Consider the following 19,947-nt stretch of genomic DNA (forward strand, 5'->3'; position numbering starts at 1 on the left):
ACCGGCCAGCACAAAAACAACGAGCGCAAATTCAACCACGAGCGCAGCGCTGTTGCTGAGCACTGCGATGTCAGAGATCACGGTATTGATTTCGAGAAAACATCCATCCTATCGATTGAGACAAACCCTCGGAGGAGACTTCCAGTAGAATCATGGCATATTAAGACTACAGTGCTCTAGAATACAAGGTAGTGTTTGGACCGGCGCGGCTCGGCAATGGGAGCTTGTGAGGCTGCGCCTGTCGGCAATAATCGCGGCGCTGCAGTCGACAGGGCAGCAGAAAGTAGCTGCAGCCCGTACGTGCAGCCGCGCGTGCTCGTGCACGCGGAGCACGCGCACAATCACCACCATACTGACCCCGCGGTGGTGGTGGTGAACTCTTTATTTCTCCCATAAACACAGGGGACCAGTCCCAGGACCGGTTGCGCTCGCTTAGAGGAGGTCGGCGGCGATCCTTTGGGATGTCGCGGCCTCCACCGCGCGCTGGATAAGCCGGCGTTGGTCTTCCGGCTCGGACGTACGCAGGAGGGACTCCCACGTCTCTGGAGTGTTTAAGTTGTCTGCGTTGTAGTGTGTACATGTCCACACCATGTGTACGAGGGTGCCCGGAGCTGAGCAGTGTTTGCACCTGGGTGCTATCTGTTGTGGAAAGATTATATTGTATAAAAGCGGGTGTGGAAAGCTGCCTGTTTGTAGTTCGCGCCATTAGACGGCCTCGCGTCTTGTTAGATCGCGGTGTGCGGGAGGATACGTGCATCTTCCGAGTCGGTAGTACTGGAGGATGTCTGTGTACGTGGTGAGTATAAACGCGCGTGAGCTATTAGTGTCAGGGAAAGCGGGGAGCCGGGTCACTCTCTCGACTCGGCAGCTAAGTTCTCGGGCGAGAGTGTGCGCCTCTGCGTTTCCTCTGAGTGACTCGTGGGCTGGAGCCCAAATGAGTAAGCGGGAGGAGGAAGAAAGTGGAGCAGAAAGAAGGATGTGTAATGCGTGGCGAGACATACGGCCGGCATCGTAGTTGCGGATCGCCTGTTGTGAGTCACTGATGACGACTTCGGTAATAGGGTCGGTTAGCGCTAGCGCAATGGCGACTTCCTCTGCTACGGTGACTGTTTCTGCGTTGTGAATGCTGCAGGCTGTGTGCCAGCGGCGGTGAGGGGCGAGGGCTACCGCCACCATTGCTGGCTTCGAGTGGTGGTAACAAGCGTCGGTATACGTGACGTCCGGACGTCCGCTGAAGCGTTTCTCCAGTTGACGTGCACGGTCGGCCCGTCTCTCGGCGTGGTGTTCCGGGTGCATCCGTTTGGGAATGGGAGGAATGCGGAGGCTTTGGCGATATTCTGGGGCAAGGTCAGCGTGCGTAAGTGAGAGCCGCTCGTATTGGGCAGTCAGGGTAGCTTCGATTATTCGTTCACGGTGTTGGAGATGCCGAGAGCCATAAGCTTGTGAGTGGCTGTGGACATAGGAAGACCCAGGGCCGTCTTGTAAGCTTTGCGAAGTGACGCCTCTAGCCGTTCGCTTTCGGCACGAGTGAGACGTAGGTAGGGTGCAGAGTATGTGATGCGGGAGCAGATGAAGGCTTGAACGAGGCGCAGGAGGTTGGATTCTCGCATACCTCGGTGCTTGTTGGAAACTCGCTTAAGGAGGCGTCCGATCTGTACCACCGACTGGTCAATGCGTTGGAGCGAGATGTTGTTGCTGCCGTTGGCTTGTAGGTGTAATCCCAAGATCCTGATGTGATCCGTACGACGGATGCAGTTACCTTGGACCCGGAGGGTGAGTTCCGGAAGTATCTTTGGTGGGCGTCGTCCCGGGGACGGGATGATTATATATTCTGATTTAGTAGTCGAGCAGGTAAGGCCAACTGTATCGAGATAGTCTCCGACCTTATCGATGGCGGTCTGGAGGGTCTCTTCTATCTGGCCGTCACTGCCGCGCGTGATCCAAAGAGTGAGGTCGTCAGCATATAGGCTATGGTGTAGATGGGGAATGTCAGCCAGTAGCTTGGGCAGGCCTATCAGTGCACCGTTAAAGAGCGTCGGTGAGAGCACGGAGCCCTGCGGCGTGCCACGGTTTCCCGGAGAAATGATGGAAGGATCTCCGGTGCCGGCGCTGAGTTGCACTTTGCGGCCAGTAAGAAAGTCGCGGATGTACGCGTAGGTGCGATGTCCGACGCCAAGAGTTTGTAGTTGCTGAAGAATCGCTTCATGGAGGACGTTGTCGAAAGCCTTGGCAACATCGAGGCCGACAATGACTTTCGTGTCTAGTGTGCGGCGCATGACGACCTGGTGATGAAGAAGAAGCATAATGCCCGGGGCCGCTAAATGAGAGCGGAAGCCGAACATCGTGTCTGGTAGGAGGTGGCTGTCTTCGAGGCGTCGAAGGAGTCTGGTCTGGATGACGTGTTTCATCAGCTTCCCAACGCAGGATGTAAGAGAGATTGGACCAGGGTTGGGCAGAAATACTCAAAAATGTATTTGGAAATACAAATACTGGGATATATTAAAATAGTAGCTACAATACTGATACTAAGATACATCTGTAAAAATGTATCGCGATACGTATCGGAAATACATTTTAAAAAGAGGCAAAAAGTATTTGGAAATACAAATAGAGGAATACATTTTAGGGAGGGCAGAAATACAAATACAGAAATACTGATAGTGCAATACATTTTCCGAATTTTTTGAGACGCCAACTGAGATGAAGCTTGAAGTTTGAAGGGGGATGTTTTCGATCCCGAAATTACTTTTCTGTAGGCTTGGCACTTTGCCTTGAAGGTAGTGGTTTCGGACGACAAGGAGTCTTCAAGGGGCCCAAAAAAAAAAACGTTCCATCAAGGGCTGACCGCGGTCCCATCCATGAAATCCTGTCTGTCTGACGAGGGGGTATAGTCAACAATGATCACACGATGTCATGATGGAATGAACTAGTATTCTTTATCTGTAGGTGTGGCCTTGAACATGAAACCTTACCAAGCTGCTGTATGAAAGGATAATACGTACTTTCGTTGTAAGTTACCTATTTGAAGATCGTGCATGCAGTGTCATTTGGAATTTTTGAGAATAGTGGACCACCTGAAGCATCTTGGAATACATGTCTTATCTTCTGTTACGGTTGAAAAAAAGATACGGTAGCATCCCTGTTCTGAAGGTCCTTACTGACGACCCTCCGCCACCGACGCACGGATTGCAGTCCTCAAGTTTTGCCTAGCATTATCCAAACAGAGACCTCGTGGATCGCGATCTGATATTGCCGGCACAGGTGCGAGCTGGCCGAGAAGCAGCGGTCTTGAGACGAGTCGCGGGAGTACGTAGTCTGGGATGGCACAGCGAGGCCACTTCTGGCCTCCATCTGGGTTTGGGATCACCAGAGCAGCAGGTCACGTTCACGTCGGCTGATGACGTACCCTTGAGCCGTGCAATGTTACGGGAGCAGCTGCATATGCTTTGAAATATGTGTTGCACTTCACAGCGTGAATCTTTCTACTATTTCAAGTCAACCACCGCCAGGCTCGTGCTGCAACAGAATGTGACTCAGCTTTGCCGGCTGGGTGTTCTCTGTACGCTAAGGCGAGAGAAACGGTTAGCAGCGGGCATTGGATGCCAGCAAACAATGTCTCAATAAATCCCTACCTAAGAACCTGCGGTAGAAGATGCTCCGACTCCACTCCTGGCACGCCACCTGGTTCGAGTCCCCGACTACGCAACACTTCTCAGAAGAGAGAAGAGGACGCATAGAAAAATAGTTTGGAGAATCAAAAGGAACCTTGGTCAGCATAGTAACAATGCCCCAGCGTCTCCTTGACTCTGGTGCCCTCAAAAGTAAAAAACACTCGGACTTGTTTCTTTTTTCTTTCGGGGGGGGGGGGGGGGGGGGGAGTATAGCTCAAGAAATGTAACGAAATACATTTCATCCTGATTGTATCGCGATACAAGGAAACATTCAAAATGTATTTCGATACAGGAATACAAATACTGGTGAAAAAAAATGTATCGCGATACAGAAATACAGATACGAAATGTATTTCTGAAATACTATCGCAATACATTTGTATCGCGATACTGCCCAACCCTGGATTGGACGAAGGTTGGCCAAGGTGGGTGGTTTGCCCGGCTTAGGGATGAGGACTAATTGGCGCATTTCCATTCCTGCGGGATGGTACCGCTGTAGCAGCACTCTTGAAGAAAGTCGGTGAGGGCTTGAATAGAGGCGTCGTCTAGATTCCTCAGCATCTTATTAGAAATACGGTCGGGACCGGCCGCCGAGGTGGTCTTAAGGCGATTAAGTTCTGCTCGTACATCCGCTATAGTGATTGGAGCGTCTAGGCCGGGGTTGTCCGGGCCCTGATAGGAAAGGAGGGTAGTTGCCGGGCCGGGGCGGATGTAAGTGTCTATAATTTCTCGTTTGAGTTCCTCTGGCGTGCCAGGATACTGGTGGAAGATTCACTCGAGCTGTTGGCGTGCTTGGAGTTTGCCTCCAGCCGGGTCGAGTAGATGCCGGAGGAGTCTCCATGTGTTACGAGTGTTTGGAGTCTTGTTCATCTGGTCGCAAATGTTGTGCCAGCTCTGGCGAGTTAGTTCAATTGCGTAATTCTCGATGGTCGTGTTGGCGCGCGCCAGTCGACGGCGGATATTGCGGTCCCATTTCCGAGTGGCGAGGAGAGCTTCGAGTGATTTCTTACGCTCCCAAAGATGGGCATAGTGGCGGTCGCAGTGAGGGACCGTGTCCTCTAGCTCGACGGTTTGCGTGGCGTGAGCCACTTGTTTGACAATTTGGGCTGTCCATGCTTTGATGTCAGTAATGATGGGAGGTGTGTCCTGCTCTTGCCTATGCACCCTAAAGGAGTCCCAGTCGATCACCTGAGCCGGCCGTGTACGTTGCCTCGTGGGCTCTTGTATCACAATTTCGAGCATGAAGTGGTCGCTTCCAAAGTTTTTGTGAGTGTGGCACCAGGTAGCTTTGACTCCGGATCTCGTAAAGGCGAGATCCGATGTCGTATCTCGGTGTAGGCCCGTACCAAGTCTAGTGGGGTAGGAGACGTCCGCGATGAGGGTAAGCTGGTGCGTATGCCAGTCATCCCAGAGCCGTCTGCATTTAGCCGAGTCGTAGTGATAGCCCCAAGCGCGGTGGTGCGCGTTAAAGTCACCGAGGATGAGGAGGGGTTGCCCCTGCGCTAGCTGCTGGGCTTTGAGGAAGAGGGGCCTGAAGACGTCTTTATGGACCCGGGGAGGGCTGTATATATTAATCACAAACAGACTAGTGTGACGTTTGCGCGAAGGTCGAGGCAATATTTCTAAAAAAACGTGTTCGGGAAGAGTGGGATCTAATTTGTGGTGGAGAACAGTGAGGTTTCGTTTGACAAGAGTGGCTACTCGAGGCTTTTTTCGGTCCGATAAGTAGGTAGTGAAACCGGCGAGTTGCGTGTTCTTGCCACCTTCCTGGAGGACTATTAATTCAGGGCGATCGCGCGCGGTGAGGAACTGTTGGAGGACCGGACGCTTACGCGCAAACCCGCGACAGTTCCAGTGCCAGATGGTGGTGTTACCCGACCTGATCGCCATGATTGAGTTTGGAAAGTTCTGGCGTTGGAGCGATTCCGGCGCAGAGGCCGAGGGTACAACGACAGCAAGGAGTTTGCCCTGCGCTTCTATAGCTTTTCTCAGGGTCTCGAGCTGTTGATTGACTTCTGAGCCGAGTGTGTAGAGTGGGCGATCGATTTGTTCTTCTAAAGATTTGATGCGAGTGTGGCTGAGTTCGCATCTTTCCTCGACTCTGGCGAAAGGTGTCGGCCAATCCTCCACCGGGGAGTCGTTATCTGCTATGGCTTTGCGTTTGTGTGTGGGTCCGTTGGAGAGTGTGATCTCCATAGGTTGCGCCACAGTTGAAACCTGTGGAGCAGAAGGAGACGTAGTGAGTGTAGCGGTTGGTTTTTCGAGAGCCTCTACTCGGAGTATGAGTTGTTGGATGACTGCTGTCAGTTCCTTAATCGCTTTTTTTGTGTCTGGAGTACTGGGAGTCCCTTCCTGCGTACTTACCGATTGTTGATGTTCTCGTTGGAATGGCGTTGATAGTAATGGCTGGGGTGGCTGCAGCAGTTGAGGAGAGGCCCGAGTCTTCTGGACGCCTGCAGGTGGCTCCGGTCTGGTCCGGGAGGTATTTCAAGGCCCCCTCCGTGTAGAGGGAGACTCGAGCGGTGGAAAAGAGCTCGATCGGTCCCGGGGCTGCCGCTGCTGGCTATCGGAGCGTTGCCGGTCCCATCGGCTGGCGTGCTGGAGCGTGACCCGCCTGTTGGGCTCTTGGGTCTTGAGTCTGTCTGCCTCGGCTCTTTGAGTGTGCTCCCACTGCCTGCGCTTGACCGTGTAAGGGGTCCTGAAGATTTCCTTGCAGCGACTATCGCCCGTGAGATGTTCCTTGCCACACAGGCGGCAGATTGGTTTGCACGTGTGGTCGTTTGGCGGATCGGATAGCAAGCAGCCTCTGCATTTGGTAGTTGGGCTAGCGCAGACGTCAGCTCGATGACCGAGCTCGCCACAGCGATAGCACACTTCGTACTTCTTCTTGAATAAGTTGCATCTGTGTCGACTGTTGCAGAAGTAGACCCAGGTCGGCACTTGGGGCTGTGCGAACGTGATGAGCACTGCGGTGGTGTTCCCCAGCCGCCGAAAGTCCACGATGAATGGGTTGCGGTTGTCTTGTAACTCTGCTTGAATTGTATCTCGATCCAGGCGGAGGTCGACGCCGCGAATCACACCGCGACCCGAGCTATCGTCTGGAACGCAGTAGACGGAGACCTCATACGTCTTGTTGTCGACGACGATCGTTTTGAGTCGTGGGACCCGTTCAGCTCTTTCGACGACTGGGGTGCAGTACGCGACGGTGTTTTGAAGCAGGTGAGCTTGTATTAGGTCTTCGTGACGCACGGCGTCCCTGGTGAAGTAAGCAGCCGTGCAGATTGCTTCAAGTAGTTGGTAGGTTGAAATCTTGGAAAGTTGCAGTCCGCCGCGTGGGCGCACGATCAGCTTGAGAGCGTCGCTGGGTAAGCGAGGCTGTTTCGAAGCTACAGAATTCTTGGCTAGTAAATGTCCTCGCTGCCGAGGCGTGAGTTCGGTTTCCATCTTCCTCGCAGGTACACTCGAGGCCTGACCTTTGTTGATTTGGGACGGTTGGTCCGGTCCTGCTTTGTCTCCGGGAAAATCGGGTACGGCCGGCCCTGGTGTTGTTCGCGCTTCCCGGAGCTTGTTAACTTTAGTCAACCATTCACTGGCTGCTAATTCTTCCCGAGAAACGGGGATGCCTTCTACGGCGACCCTCATGGTGAACAACGGCGCGCGGGCTTGGTGGACGGCGCGGCGCAGCTGGCGAATGCAGCTGCGGCTCGGAGCATTCGGCGGAGCGCGGTAAGCCTAGCGAGGCATCCGGCGTGCTCGCGGGGAAAAGTTGACCGAAAATGGTCAAAAACTTGTCGTACGTACTTCTGGTTGGTGTCTCTGGATTCCTCTCGTTGTTAGGAAGCCGATGATTTCGATGACAGTACTCTTGGATCCCAATATGCGGGGTGAAGGCACGAAATCAGCGGAGCCCAAGTGAATTGCGTCCGTTGTCGCTCGCGCTCGCAGCGCCTCCTTCCTTACTCCACGGCCGATGCGCCGGTGTCGACCCCTACCGCGATTACACCACACGCCTCACGCAGCCGCTCCGGTCCCGAAACTACTCTGTATTTTAGTACACGGTAATTCAGACCATACAAGGAAACATCAACAGGTGCTTGGCAATTTAGCTGCGGTATACACCAACGGACTCCGGCATATGACGAAGGAAACAAAAAAAAAAAATAGAGACGTGTCCTCGACTGTTCATTTTTCTTCTACTTCGAAACTTTCCTCTTTTCCTGCCTCAGTCTCGGGCTAAGAACAAAATGGTGAAAAAATCACAACCTTTTAGAAGAGGTAGAAGCTGCGAGTCAGCGTTCATACCCGCGTTCAGAAGAAGCTACTCCTCAACGGACACGTTTGCCCCTGATGAAGGAGACAAGTTGGTTCCAAAACGTAGGGTCCCTTAACATTTAGGGTTTGGTTGGTGTATATTTCACTTCCTCGTAGCAAACCTGCACATTGTACCTAATACCAAGCGGAACCACTACAGACGGTACTTGAATATCCCACGATAAATTTTAACTCCTTATTTGTAGGGTTGTCCTCACAGAATTTTTAAAAAAATATCTTGAAATAGACGTCTGGTCACGCGGAAAAAAGTAGTGAATGCTTCACGTGGAAATAGTTTGGTATCCTAAAGCATGCAGACAAACTTGTTTCGCTAAAAATTGAAATTGATTTAGGACTAAACTGAAGTTTTAACGCGCCGAAAGACCTCAATGAAAAACCGTTCGTTCTCGTTGTTTGCGTTTTTCGTGAGCCCGTGTGTTTTGCGTTTTTTATACCTCAGCTTTTTCGCTTAAAAATAATCGACTGTTGTTTTTTTTCCATAATTTTTAGCGAAAGCTAGTTTGGCTGGCAGTAACTTGGGTCTAAACGTAACAGAAAAATTACGTATACTAGAAAGACAGATTGAAACATAACAATATTTCAAATGAATATTTTTATATTTCATTGAACTGAAACATGTCAACTGAACGGCGCCCAGACAGGGCGCCATTTAGACGTTGACAAATACGCACAATATTTGGACAAAATTGCTTAGACGCGCAAAAGCAGAAAAGCAGAGTTTGGGTTTTGCACTCATGGAATTATAGAAAGTGGTGAACAACCTGCTTACGATAAGATCTTGATCCGTGCTATGTTGTGTAACCACTATGCATGTATCGTTTTAGTAAAAACAACTAAAATTCGTGACACTCTACAGAACGGAATCATTCGGAACACACATCGCATTACACCCATGTACCACATGGAGCGATCGGAAACTGGAATACTTGCTCACGAATTGGTTAGACTTGAGGAGCCTCATTATTCATCTCTTCGCGGAGACTGTAAGTAGCTAAAGTTTTCACATTTTTGAGTTGTTTGTTTTGTCTAATAAACACTACCTTGTCATAAGCGTTTCACTGAAGATATAATTTTTTTTTTAACATTTCAAGAAATATAAGTGAAACAAACTTTGGTGTAAAGATATCACAATGAGAGTATACTTTCCAGTGCACGCTTTAATTAACAGAATGGGTCCGCGTGCCTAGCTCACCGAGACGCGGATGAACACTACAATTAGCATGTGAAGCGAAGAGAACAGGAAAACGTCATTGTAAAAAAGCATGGAGATGGCGACTGTTCTAATATGACCTGCCTTCCGGGCTCATATCTCGGAACACTGCAAAATGCTCATCCGACAAGGTTTTAGTAAGCTTATATCACGATAAGATGTGGGTTACATTTGAAATCGACACTCGTGAGTCATGACCGGGGAAGTCTTCGCTGCACCAAATGTCAGCCGCAAGGTGGAATGCACGCTTTTCTACCGCAGACGGAAAGCGTCACCATTTTCGTTCGATATATATTTGGCAAGTTTTACCTTCATGCCAACTACAGCGCTCCTGAGACTGCTGTTTGAAGAAACGATTGCACTCTGTTTCTCAGGGTGCTCGCACTACAACTCAACAGATAATCGAGCAGTCGAAAGTACTGAGGATTTCGCTTCGACCTGGCTAACGGTGAACAAAACCCGCCTAGATGCAAAGCCCGACACCTTTCAGGGAGGCTCAAGCAGGCTTGACCAGTGGATTAGCTTTTAAGACCAGGCCAAGAGGCCAAACTACTGCAAAAAAAAAAAAAAACAGGTGATGACAAGGTTGGGAACTTGCGCCTCTTTCTTTGTGGAATGGCCGAGAAGTGCTACGAGCTAGGAATGCTGTCACATAAAGATGAATCGCACCAGGAACCGAAAGAAAACTTTCTTTTCTCATTCGGCGAAAACAAGGTTGAATCTGTGGAATAATAGTTTTTAAGGACAAAGGAGCCCCCTCCCCCCCCCCCCTTAAATATTTTCATTTGTGAAGAGGGTGCTTCTGCAACTCGCAGATTCAAGGCTACCGTAGCCTTTACTCGCTCCTCGTATTATTCATACGTTAATAAAGGAACTACAAAAGCGTATCCAAGGGAAGATCTCCTCGACCACTGCAGAATTTTTAAAAATGGAACAACTGTTTGGATTTTGTATCACAAATCAGTGACAAAATTTCTGCAAGCTGCTCAGAGCTGACGCAGTCCACGCATGTGCCAATATATCTGAACCTTCAGGCAGCGGGACCTCTGCAGCAAAATATTTCCACATACTGTATGACCAAATGCCTCTTCCTGGTGGTTGGCGACAAAGAGCGACACTTCCACTGTCATTATTATGTCTCAAGAAAACAAAAACGTAGGAGAACTGAAGAAGCAAATGACAAATGTAGAAACAGTTTTTTTTCTGCATTTGTGCCGTCCTTTTTTTAGTTTCTGCCAAATCATACGAAAAGAGATTATTTTTATAAACAACTCTAACCTACCCTATTTTACGGTTGACGCAAGTTGAAACAATCTACAAGCCTTAAATGAATGCGGGGCTACCGCTGTTGTGATTAAGATGAATAAAGTTAAGAACGCCAACATATTCTTCGACGACCCCATTGAGGTTCTGAGCTACAACAGTGAAAAACAATGCCTACAACCAGTGTCTACAACAATGTCTACAACGACGCAAATAACATTTGCCTACAGAGGAAAACACGCTAAAGCTAAACCTTTGGTAAAACAAAAATGGCCGATCAACTGCTTCTGCCCACTCATTGAGGAGCTATTACTTAACATCTATTGAACTGGGCAAGTCAGCGTAGGCAGATTCTGGGATACTCACTCAACCTCAGACCAATAAATTCTCCAAATACCTTAGTCAGTAAAGGAGGTGACACGAATGTATCCCAAACATCAATACGCCAGAGTTTACATGAAAGCGACTGCTATCGAGGTACCTTTTAGACTGAAAGTAGTCAAGAGAAAGCCTTAAAACAAGTCAAGAAAAAACCCAAAATGTGGCTGAAATCAAAACGGGACAAGATCCTAGTCGCCCCAAAGGTAATCTTATTGTCTACTTTAAGCTTTGCGCCACAAATCAATCAACATCCGAATGTATTTTTAAATAATTTCTTCCAGCAGCCGGAGTGGCGCAAGCTACGGCCCGGTAAATACATACCACCTATCCATCCATCCATCGAAATATACAGCCTACGATAGAATACATACACTTTCTTGGAGTGCTCTGGTCACCTACAGGATGCCTCGCGAGAAAAAGGAGTAGATTCACGAGGGCAAATCACTAAACAGAAGTGGCGTCCAGTAAGCTTGTCAAGCTCGTCTTGTCAATAAGAGGCCTAAAATGTGAAGAGCGGTCGGGCTAAGGAGAGAGAAGCAAGGTAGACTCCGTGTGATACTACCAAGGCTTGAATGAGGAAACGAGGTTCGCCTCAAATTAAGCAGCATAATAATAATAGTAATAATAATAATAATAATAATAATAATAATAATAATAATAATAATAATAATCCTTTATTTCTTTAGTGCCCCAGAATAACCGTGAAGTTTTGATGTGTTGGCACAAACGCAAAAAAAGAGGACTTAATGAGACATTGTTTTAGGCATGGTACAGCAGTATGTCAAGATCACGCTTGAAGAAAGCAAAGTCACGGAAAATATCAAAAGATGATGACGCCAAGTCGTTCACTGAAATTTTCATGCGAATTAACGGTGTCAGTGTGTCCTTCGAGGACGGGTAGAATAAAGAGTGCTTTCTCCAGACGCGAGTAGGTGCGTGAAAATTGACAGAGCTTAGCATGTCAGCATTCTATTGACCGTGGATCACTTTGTGTAAAAATATAATATCACCCGAGAGTGTACTACGTGTCGATAAATTTTGAAAGTTTAAAGTGGTAAGAATATATTCGTAATTATAATAACACCTTGTGATAAAATGCCTGTCGTACACAATGCGAACAAGCCGTTTCTGTACGGATTCAATTCGTGAAGCATCAGAGGCCGTCAGCGAGTTCCATTTCACACTACCAAACTCAAGTTTAGTACGTACTAGACAAGAAAATAAGCGAACAATGCATATAGGATTCTTGAAGTCTTGAGATAAGCGAGAAAACAAACCCAGCATTCGCGTGGAAGAGGAGACAATCTGTGTGACATGATAAGAAAAAGAAAGTTTGGCATTAAAAAAAATCCCAAGGTCACAAACCACAGTGACTCGTGCGATTGTGGCAGACTGAAATACGTAAGTGTAAGATAGTATATAGCATTTTCGAGATATTGACAGAACTTTTGTTTTGAGTGGATTAAAATGCGAAAATATTTCAGAACACCACTCATATACACGTAGTATATCGGCTTGTAGAAGACTGCAGTCGTAGGATGACCGTACATTCATAAAAATCTTGATGTCGTCAGCAAACATTTGTAAGTACGAATTTCGTACGCACAATTCCAGGTCCTTTACAAAGACGAGAAATAGGAGAGGCCCCAAGTGAGATCTTTGAGGGACTCCAGAGGTTAGCTCAATTGTATCAAAATAGCTCTCTGAAATCCTAACAGTGCTCTGACGTTCAGTCAAATACGTCTTGAACAAAATTTATACAAAAGGAAATCATAGTTTATTTTTTAAATGCCTTAGTCATGTCGAAATGCACGGTATTGAAATGACCACGGGAATGAACTATAGGGACTGTATATTCAAGACACGAACACAGATTCGTTTCCAAAGAGCGACCCGTTAATTAGCCGTGTTGTAAACTGCTACATTTCTGTCAAAAATAATAGGAAACATGAGAGTAAATTACCACCTCAAAGACCTTTGAAAAAGTACAGAATAATGATATACGTATGTAGTCGTTTACCTTTCGCAGATCGCCATTTTTGTGTATCGGAACAACAACCGACCTTTTCCATGATGCTGGAAAAACGCCAGTTTTCAAAGAGATGTTAAGTATGGTGTTCTACAAGAGGAGCTATAACATTCGCACAACCCTTCACAATCAAGTTTGAAAAAATATATATTCCAACTGAAAACTTTGACTTTCGTTTCATTATTGCTTTTAAACTATAATCTGTGTGAACATGACCGATCGCCAAAGAAACGTGGCAACCTAGATTGTTAACTTTGGCACTACCTGAAAATACACTCGAAGGGTAGCACTCTTGAAGAAGGCCTTGGAAAAGGTTCGAGACTTCTAAAGGAGAAGATGTGTGACCAGTGTCAGTCCGCAAATATGCAGTGTTAATTGCTTCCCGCGTCTGCTGCTTGACAATTTTCCAACACTCCTCCAAAGCTCCTCGAGAGAAAAAACGTAGAAAAGGTGTCGCATTTCAAAGTAGTCTGCAGCGAAACGCAACAAAAACAACCCCGTTTTCTTATAATAAAACTTTGGTTGGGGCTAGTTGCCGTACGCAATTATTTGGGTGGTTATCTTGCGGAGCACTGCAAACTATTTGGGTGCAAACCTTTGTTAGAGCGCAAAAGGTTTATTAAGAAAGGGAATGAAAATATGCAAAGAGAATTAATCGAAGCTTTCTGTATACACAGAGCGGCTGACAGATGCGTAAGCATGCCTCCATCTCTCTATCTACAAAACAAAGAAATTGTGTTTCTTGAGGGCTGTGTGTAATGAGTGATAGAAACGTTTATCAGTTGCATGTGTTTAGGCAATTAGGTTCGACATTTTGACGATGATTCGAGTTTCATGAAATCAGTTGGAAGTTGGCGCCTGTCCGTGTCGTACGTGTGTCTTTTTTCGTCCTGTTTTGTTCGCGCCTTTTTAACCTTTTAACCGTTTTCTTAATTAGTTTTCTTAATTCTGATGAAAAGCAAGTTATTCTTACCCAAGGTTATTTTTGTAGGTTGTATTTTTGATGGGTAAACAAGGACGACAGAACACGAGTCAATTTGTCACATCTCGAAGTTGGTTAGGCCGCTCATGTGAATAGATGTAAATATCTGTCTGTAACAATTGAAAAATACTTAAAATTATGAAATCATCTCAATATCTGCTGCTTTGCCAACCCAGCAGTGTGTATTTGGAAAGACATTTATGCACGCAACTATAAGCGCTAAGCATACGGTTTATAAAACAATCATACGACCAGTACTAAAACATGAAAACCTGATATGGGACTCCCAGCCGAAAAACACACTAAGCAAATAAAAAAAGACATTTTGGGAGCTAGGTATGCTACTTCTAGATAGAAAAGCACAAACCCTGTTAGTGCTATGTTAATGTAACTCGGATTTGTAATTCATTCTGTTCGACATAGAAATGCGCGAAAAAAGTTTAATTTGACAATGCATCATTGCTTTCTTAACATTGATCACACTCAGTATATAAAACCCTGGGTAACCCATCCTTTAGAAATAGCCATTCTAAAATGATTCAACCATTCAAACGTAGATCTAATGTTTGATTGTTTTCTCTTTTCTTAAACTACAGACGAATTAAACATTCTTCCTCAAGACACTGTTTTTTAACATTCCCCCACAGCATGTCTTCGTAATTCCGAGCGCTTGTATACCTAATTGTTGTTATCGTAGCACACATTTTGTCAAATATGTTCAAACATTTTCCTTGTTAAGGACATTTTTTTTCAAACTGCGGGTGTTAGTGTTGTTCTAGAGTAGAATCATGCATGCAGGTTTTGTCAATGTGAGTGTTTGTATTGTCCTTTCCTTTAAGGCTGCTACTTTATTATTGATTTAGAATATAAAATGAGGCAGATTAGTCTCTTGTAGTGGCCCGATGGTAATTTACAGTATTTAAAAATACATAAATTCTCACTTCCTACGCATCTTCCTTGGATCGGCCGACCATTTTCGGGCCGTCATGAAGGGTTACATGGTAGAAAACGGTATCGAGGAACTTACCAAGAAAGAAGTATTGTTCGAATAGTCAAACTATAGTGCGAAACTGCGAATATGTCATCAGCCATATGTCCCGCGGTTATGTGCTCACAGCACAGGACTTCTCAATCACCTATCCAATGGAATGTCGATGGTTCAGACTGCAGTACCCGGGCCGTGTCATCTGATAGACACCGCTGCACACTTTAACTAACAGCTTAGTGTTGTCGAATATTATTACTCTTTCACATTAATCGAAATGGAAATCAACTGCACAACCACCGACAAGAAAGCACTGCGATTCGATATTGTCGATCATACCTTGAAGAAAAAAGTTTAATCTTCACACCGTCCATTAAGCCTGGACCTACCTTTTAGGTTTGACAGAACTGAAAGGCAAGCTAGCAAGAGTGAATAAATGAACTACAGCAGTTTAAATTCAAAGTGAGTCACCGCGCCCTGGAAATAAGCTGCTTAACGCGGATACATAGTCGCGTTCAACTTTATATGTTCCGTTGAAGGAAGCTCATCTCATGAAGAGGTGGGAGGGAACATAACGACTCAAGTTCAAAAACGGTAGATACACCGTGTCCGAAACACTCGACCCAAACTTGCCGCAACTCAATTACGATAGTCTAGATTCAGGGGGTCATGATGGCTTCTAGTGTACTCACAACAAGCTGGTGAAATGGTTTAGTGGAATGGCATGAAGAAAGATATCAGGACCTTTGTCAAACTCTCCCCCCTAAGCCAAGTTCATAAAGCCAAGTACCGTCGGAGAACGGGTGTGGTAGTTCTCCCAAAACATAAAAAAAAATCTTTGAAATTGTTCACCAGGAGTTTTCTGGGCTGAAAAAAAGCTGAGGAGAGCAGAAATTTCAATCGCTTAGATGTATGGTTGCCGCCCACCCTGGAAAGGAATATGTGAATAGCGCGATTATCTGGTGTAACATAATATATACAAGAACGTAAAAAAACATTAATTCAGAAAATGGCCCGGTTTTCGTAACCAAACGTCTCCATGGATAAGCACAGCAGCGTGGAAACAGCTTGCAATTTTCAGCCCCTTAGCTGGCATTGGCATGACAGAAAGGGTCATAAGAGGCGTCATACTGCATAAGATGATGTTCCAGGCCTTCAAGAAGGGATGAAAACGATTCCCCGAGGTGGCGATTGCACATCACAACTGTTCGCAAGCCGCCGTTTTTGGATGCAGCAGATATAATGCGCTTTATAGCGAATATACTACATGCACGGCCATTTGGAAATTTCTCAAAAGTCGGAGTTGAAGAAAAAAAAAAGAAAAAACTGACAAAATAATGAAGGAAAGAACTACAGGTTTTCCCGTTCATTTTAATCCAAGCGACGACCAATTTAATCCCGGGGTCACTCAATTTAATCCAAGCGCCATACAATTTAATCCAAGTGCCACACAATTTAATCCCGGGGTCAGTTAATTTAATCCACAATATATATATATATATATATATATGCACTTATTCTGTTCAGTGGTCGTGTTTCGCTTACACATTTGGTAACTTATAGAACAATTGTTTATACAATTTGAAATTTTGGGGGGCAATTGAGAATTTGATCACTAATGTGATTCCTTTGAGTTACTAGTCCCACTATTGACGAGGGTTAATTGATATGTTGGTTACCCTTTTTAGAGCGCAGCTCTTAGGCACCTGCTTCCGGCTTAAGCGGCGTCGGCGTCGCCGTCGCCGTAACCACGCGGTGAACGATGGGTGAATTCCCCCGCTAAACGTAGTGGAAACATTTCCCAGCTAAATCTAGCGGAAAACTTTCCCTGCTAAATCTAGCGAAAAATTTTCCCAGCTAGATTTAGCGAAAAAAATTGCCCTGCAGAGTCTAGTGGAAAATTTTCCCCGCTACGTCTAGCGGGAAATTTTCCCCGCTAAATCTACTGTAAAATTTTTCCCGCTAAATTTATCGGAAATTGTTTTCCGCTAAACCTAGCGGAAAGTTTTCCCCGCTAAATCTAGCGGAATATTTTCCCAGCTAGATTTAGCGAAAAATTTGCCCCGCAAAGTCTAGCGGAAAAGTTTCTCGCTAAATCTAGTGGAAACATTTTCCCGCTAAGCCTAGCGGAAAAATTTCCCCGCTACATCTAGCGGAAAAATTTCCCAGCTAGATTTAGCGGACAATTTTCCTCGCTAAGTCTAGTGGAAAATTTTCCCCGCCAAATCTTGTGTAAAAATTTTCCACATTTAGCGGAAACCTTTTTCCCACTATATCTCGCGGAAAGTTTTCCCCGCTAAATCTAGCGGAAAAATTTCCTCCCTAAATCTAGCGGAAAATTTTCCCAGCTAGATTTAGCAAAAAATTTGCCCCGCAAAGTCTAGCGGAAAAGTTTCCCCGCTAAATCTAGTGGAAAATTTTCCCGCTAAATCTAGCGGAAATGTTTCCCCGCTAAATCTAGTGGAAAATTTTCCCGCTAAATCTAGCGGAAAAGTTTCCCCGATAAATCTAGCGGAAAAATTTCCCAGCTAGATTTAGCGGAAAATTTGCCCCGCAAAGTCTAGCGGAGAAGCTTCCCCGCTAAATCTAGCGGAAAATTTTTCCCGCTAAATTCAGCGGAAAAGTTTCCCCGCTAAATTTAGCGGAAAATTTCCCCGCTAAATCTAGCGGAAAATTTTCCCCCTATATTTAGCGGAAAATTTTCCCCGCTAAATCTAGCGGAAAATGTCACCGCTATATTCAGCGGAAAATTTTCCCCGCTAAATCTATCGGAAAAAGTTTCCAGCTAGATTTATCGGAAAATTTGCCCCGCAAAGTCTAGCGGAGAAGCTTCCCCGCTAAATATAGGGGAAATTTTCCCGCTAAATCTAGCGGAAAATTTCCCCCTATATTTAGCGGAAAATTTTCACCGCTAAATCTAGCGGAAAATGTTCACCGCTATATTCAGCGGAAAATTTTCCCCGCTAAATCTGTCGGAAAATTTTCCCAGCTAGATTTATCGGAAAGTTTGCCCCTCAAAGTCTAGCGGAGAAGCTTCCCCGCTAATTCTAGCGGAAAATTTTTCCCCCAAAATTTAGCGAAAAATTTCCCCGCTAAATTTAGCGGAAAATTTCCCCGCTAAATCTAGCGGAAATTTTCCCCTTATATTTAGCGGAAAATTTTCTCCGCCAAATCTAGCGGAAAATTTTCCCCGCTACATTTAGCGGAATATTTTCCCTGCTAAATCTAGCAGGAAATTTCTTTCCGCTAAGTCTAGTGGAACATTTTCCCCGCTAAATCTAGCAGGAAATTTTCCCTGCTAAATTTAGCGGAAACCTTTTTCCCGCTACATCTAGCGGAAAGTTTTCCGATGTAAATTTAGCGGAAACTTTTCCTCGCCAAATTTAGCGAAAAAATTTCCCGGTTAAATCTGGTGGAAACTTTTCCACGCTAAATCTACCGGAAAAGTTTCCCCGCTAAGTTTAGCGGAAAAGTTTCCACGCTAAATCTAGCGGAACATTTTCCCAGCTAGATTTAGCGAAAAATTTGCCCTGCAGAGGCTATAGTCAGTTACAGGTTAAGAAGGTAGCGGCAAATGCCCCTCAAAGGGATTCATATATCCCTCCGCCACCTCCGCATCCAATAGCGTCCCACTGTTTCCGTGACGTCGCGGCCAACGCGCGAGGAGGGTCTTGCCTTTCTGTACATATTTGCTTCATCTTTCGACTTTGACTTAGCACTGTGGAAGGCACGAGAGGGAGATTAGAGTTCTCCCCCACCGACGGAAACAAATACGACTTTCGGGGATTAGCTTCCCCCCCGATGGATACAAAGGCTGCTTTCAGGGGCTCGGTTCCCTCTCCGATGAATACAGGATCGGAGACAAGTGGGAATCCATTGAAACGGAACAAGGAGCGTTTCCAGTGAACTCTTCTTTCGACTGCGGAGAGATTTGAAACGGGCGCATCACGCTCGTGGGAGGAGCTTCTCCTACCTTCTTGACTTGTAACCGACTATAGCGGAAAATTTTCCCGCTAAATCTAGTGGAAAATTTTCCCGCTAAATCTAGCGGAAACGTTTCCCCGCTAAATAGGGAGTTTTCGTAGACCGCGTTTCCCCCTCCGCTAAACCCTCCGCTACGAAGAAACCGCTACTGCGCCTGCGCGCCGATGGCCTTGACTGTACAGTTCCGGGTAACGTAGCGGGTTGCGGAGATCGTTGCGGAACGGCGAAAACGATCTACGAAAACTCCCTAATCTAGCGGAAAACTTTCCCAGCTAGATTTAGCGGAAAATTTGCCCCGCAAAGTCTAGCGGAGAAGCTTCCCCGCTAAATCTAGCGGAAAATTTTCCCGCTAAATTTAGCGGAAAATTTTCCCCGCTAAGTTTAGCGGAAAATTTTCCCGCTTAATCTAGCGGAAAATTTTCCCCCTATATTTAGCGGAAAATTTTCCCCGCTGAATCCAGCGGAAAATGTCACCGCTATATTCAGCGGAAAATTTTCCCCGCTAAATCTATCGGAAAATTTTTCCAGCTAGATTTATCGGAAAATTTGCCCCGCAAAGTCTAGCGGAGAAGCTTCCCCGCTAAATCTAGCGGAAATTTTTTCCCGCTAAATTTAGCGGAAAATTTTCCTCACTAAATTTAGCGGAAAAATTTCTCGCTAAATCTAGAGGAAAATCTCCCCCTAGATTTAGCGGAAAATTTTCCCCGCTAAATCTAGCGGAAAATGTTCACCGCTATATTCAGCGGAAAATTTTCCCCGCTAAATCTATCGGAAAATTTTCCCAGCTAGATTTATCGGAAAGTTTGCCCCTCAAAGTCTAGCGGAGAAGCTTCCCCGCTAAATCTAGCGGAAAATTTTTCCCGCAAAATTTAGCGGAAAATTTCCCCGCTAAATTTAGCGGAAAAATTTCCCGCTAAATCTAGCGGAAAATTTTCCCCCTATATTTAGCGGAAAATTTTCCCCGCCAAATCTAGCGGAAAATTTTCCCCGCTACATTTAGCGGAATATTTTCCCTGCTAAATCTAGCGGAAATTTCTTTCCGCTAAGTCTAGTGGCACATTTTCCCCGCTAAATCTAGCAGGAAATTTTCCCTGCTAAATTTAGCGGAAA

General features: G+C 46.0%; 1 pseudogene; it reads right to left on the reverse strand.

The window, feature by feature from the left end:
* Positions 1-370: 370 nt before the first annotated feature.
* LOC121048060 lies at positions 371-2,408 on the reverse strand (annotated as a pseudogene).
* Positions 2,409-19,947: the final 17,539 nt, after the last annotated feature.

The sequence above is a fragment of the Ixodes scapularis genome, unplaced genomic scaffold (assembly GCF_016920785.2).
Source record: "Ixodes scapularis isolate PalLabHiFi unplaced genomic scaffold, ASM1692078v2 PGA_scaffold4__175_contigs__length_147842914, whole genome shotgun sequence".
Lineage (NCBI taxonomy): Eukaryota > Metazoa > Arthropoda > Arachnida > Ixodida > Ixodidae > Ixodes > Ixodes scapularis.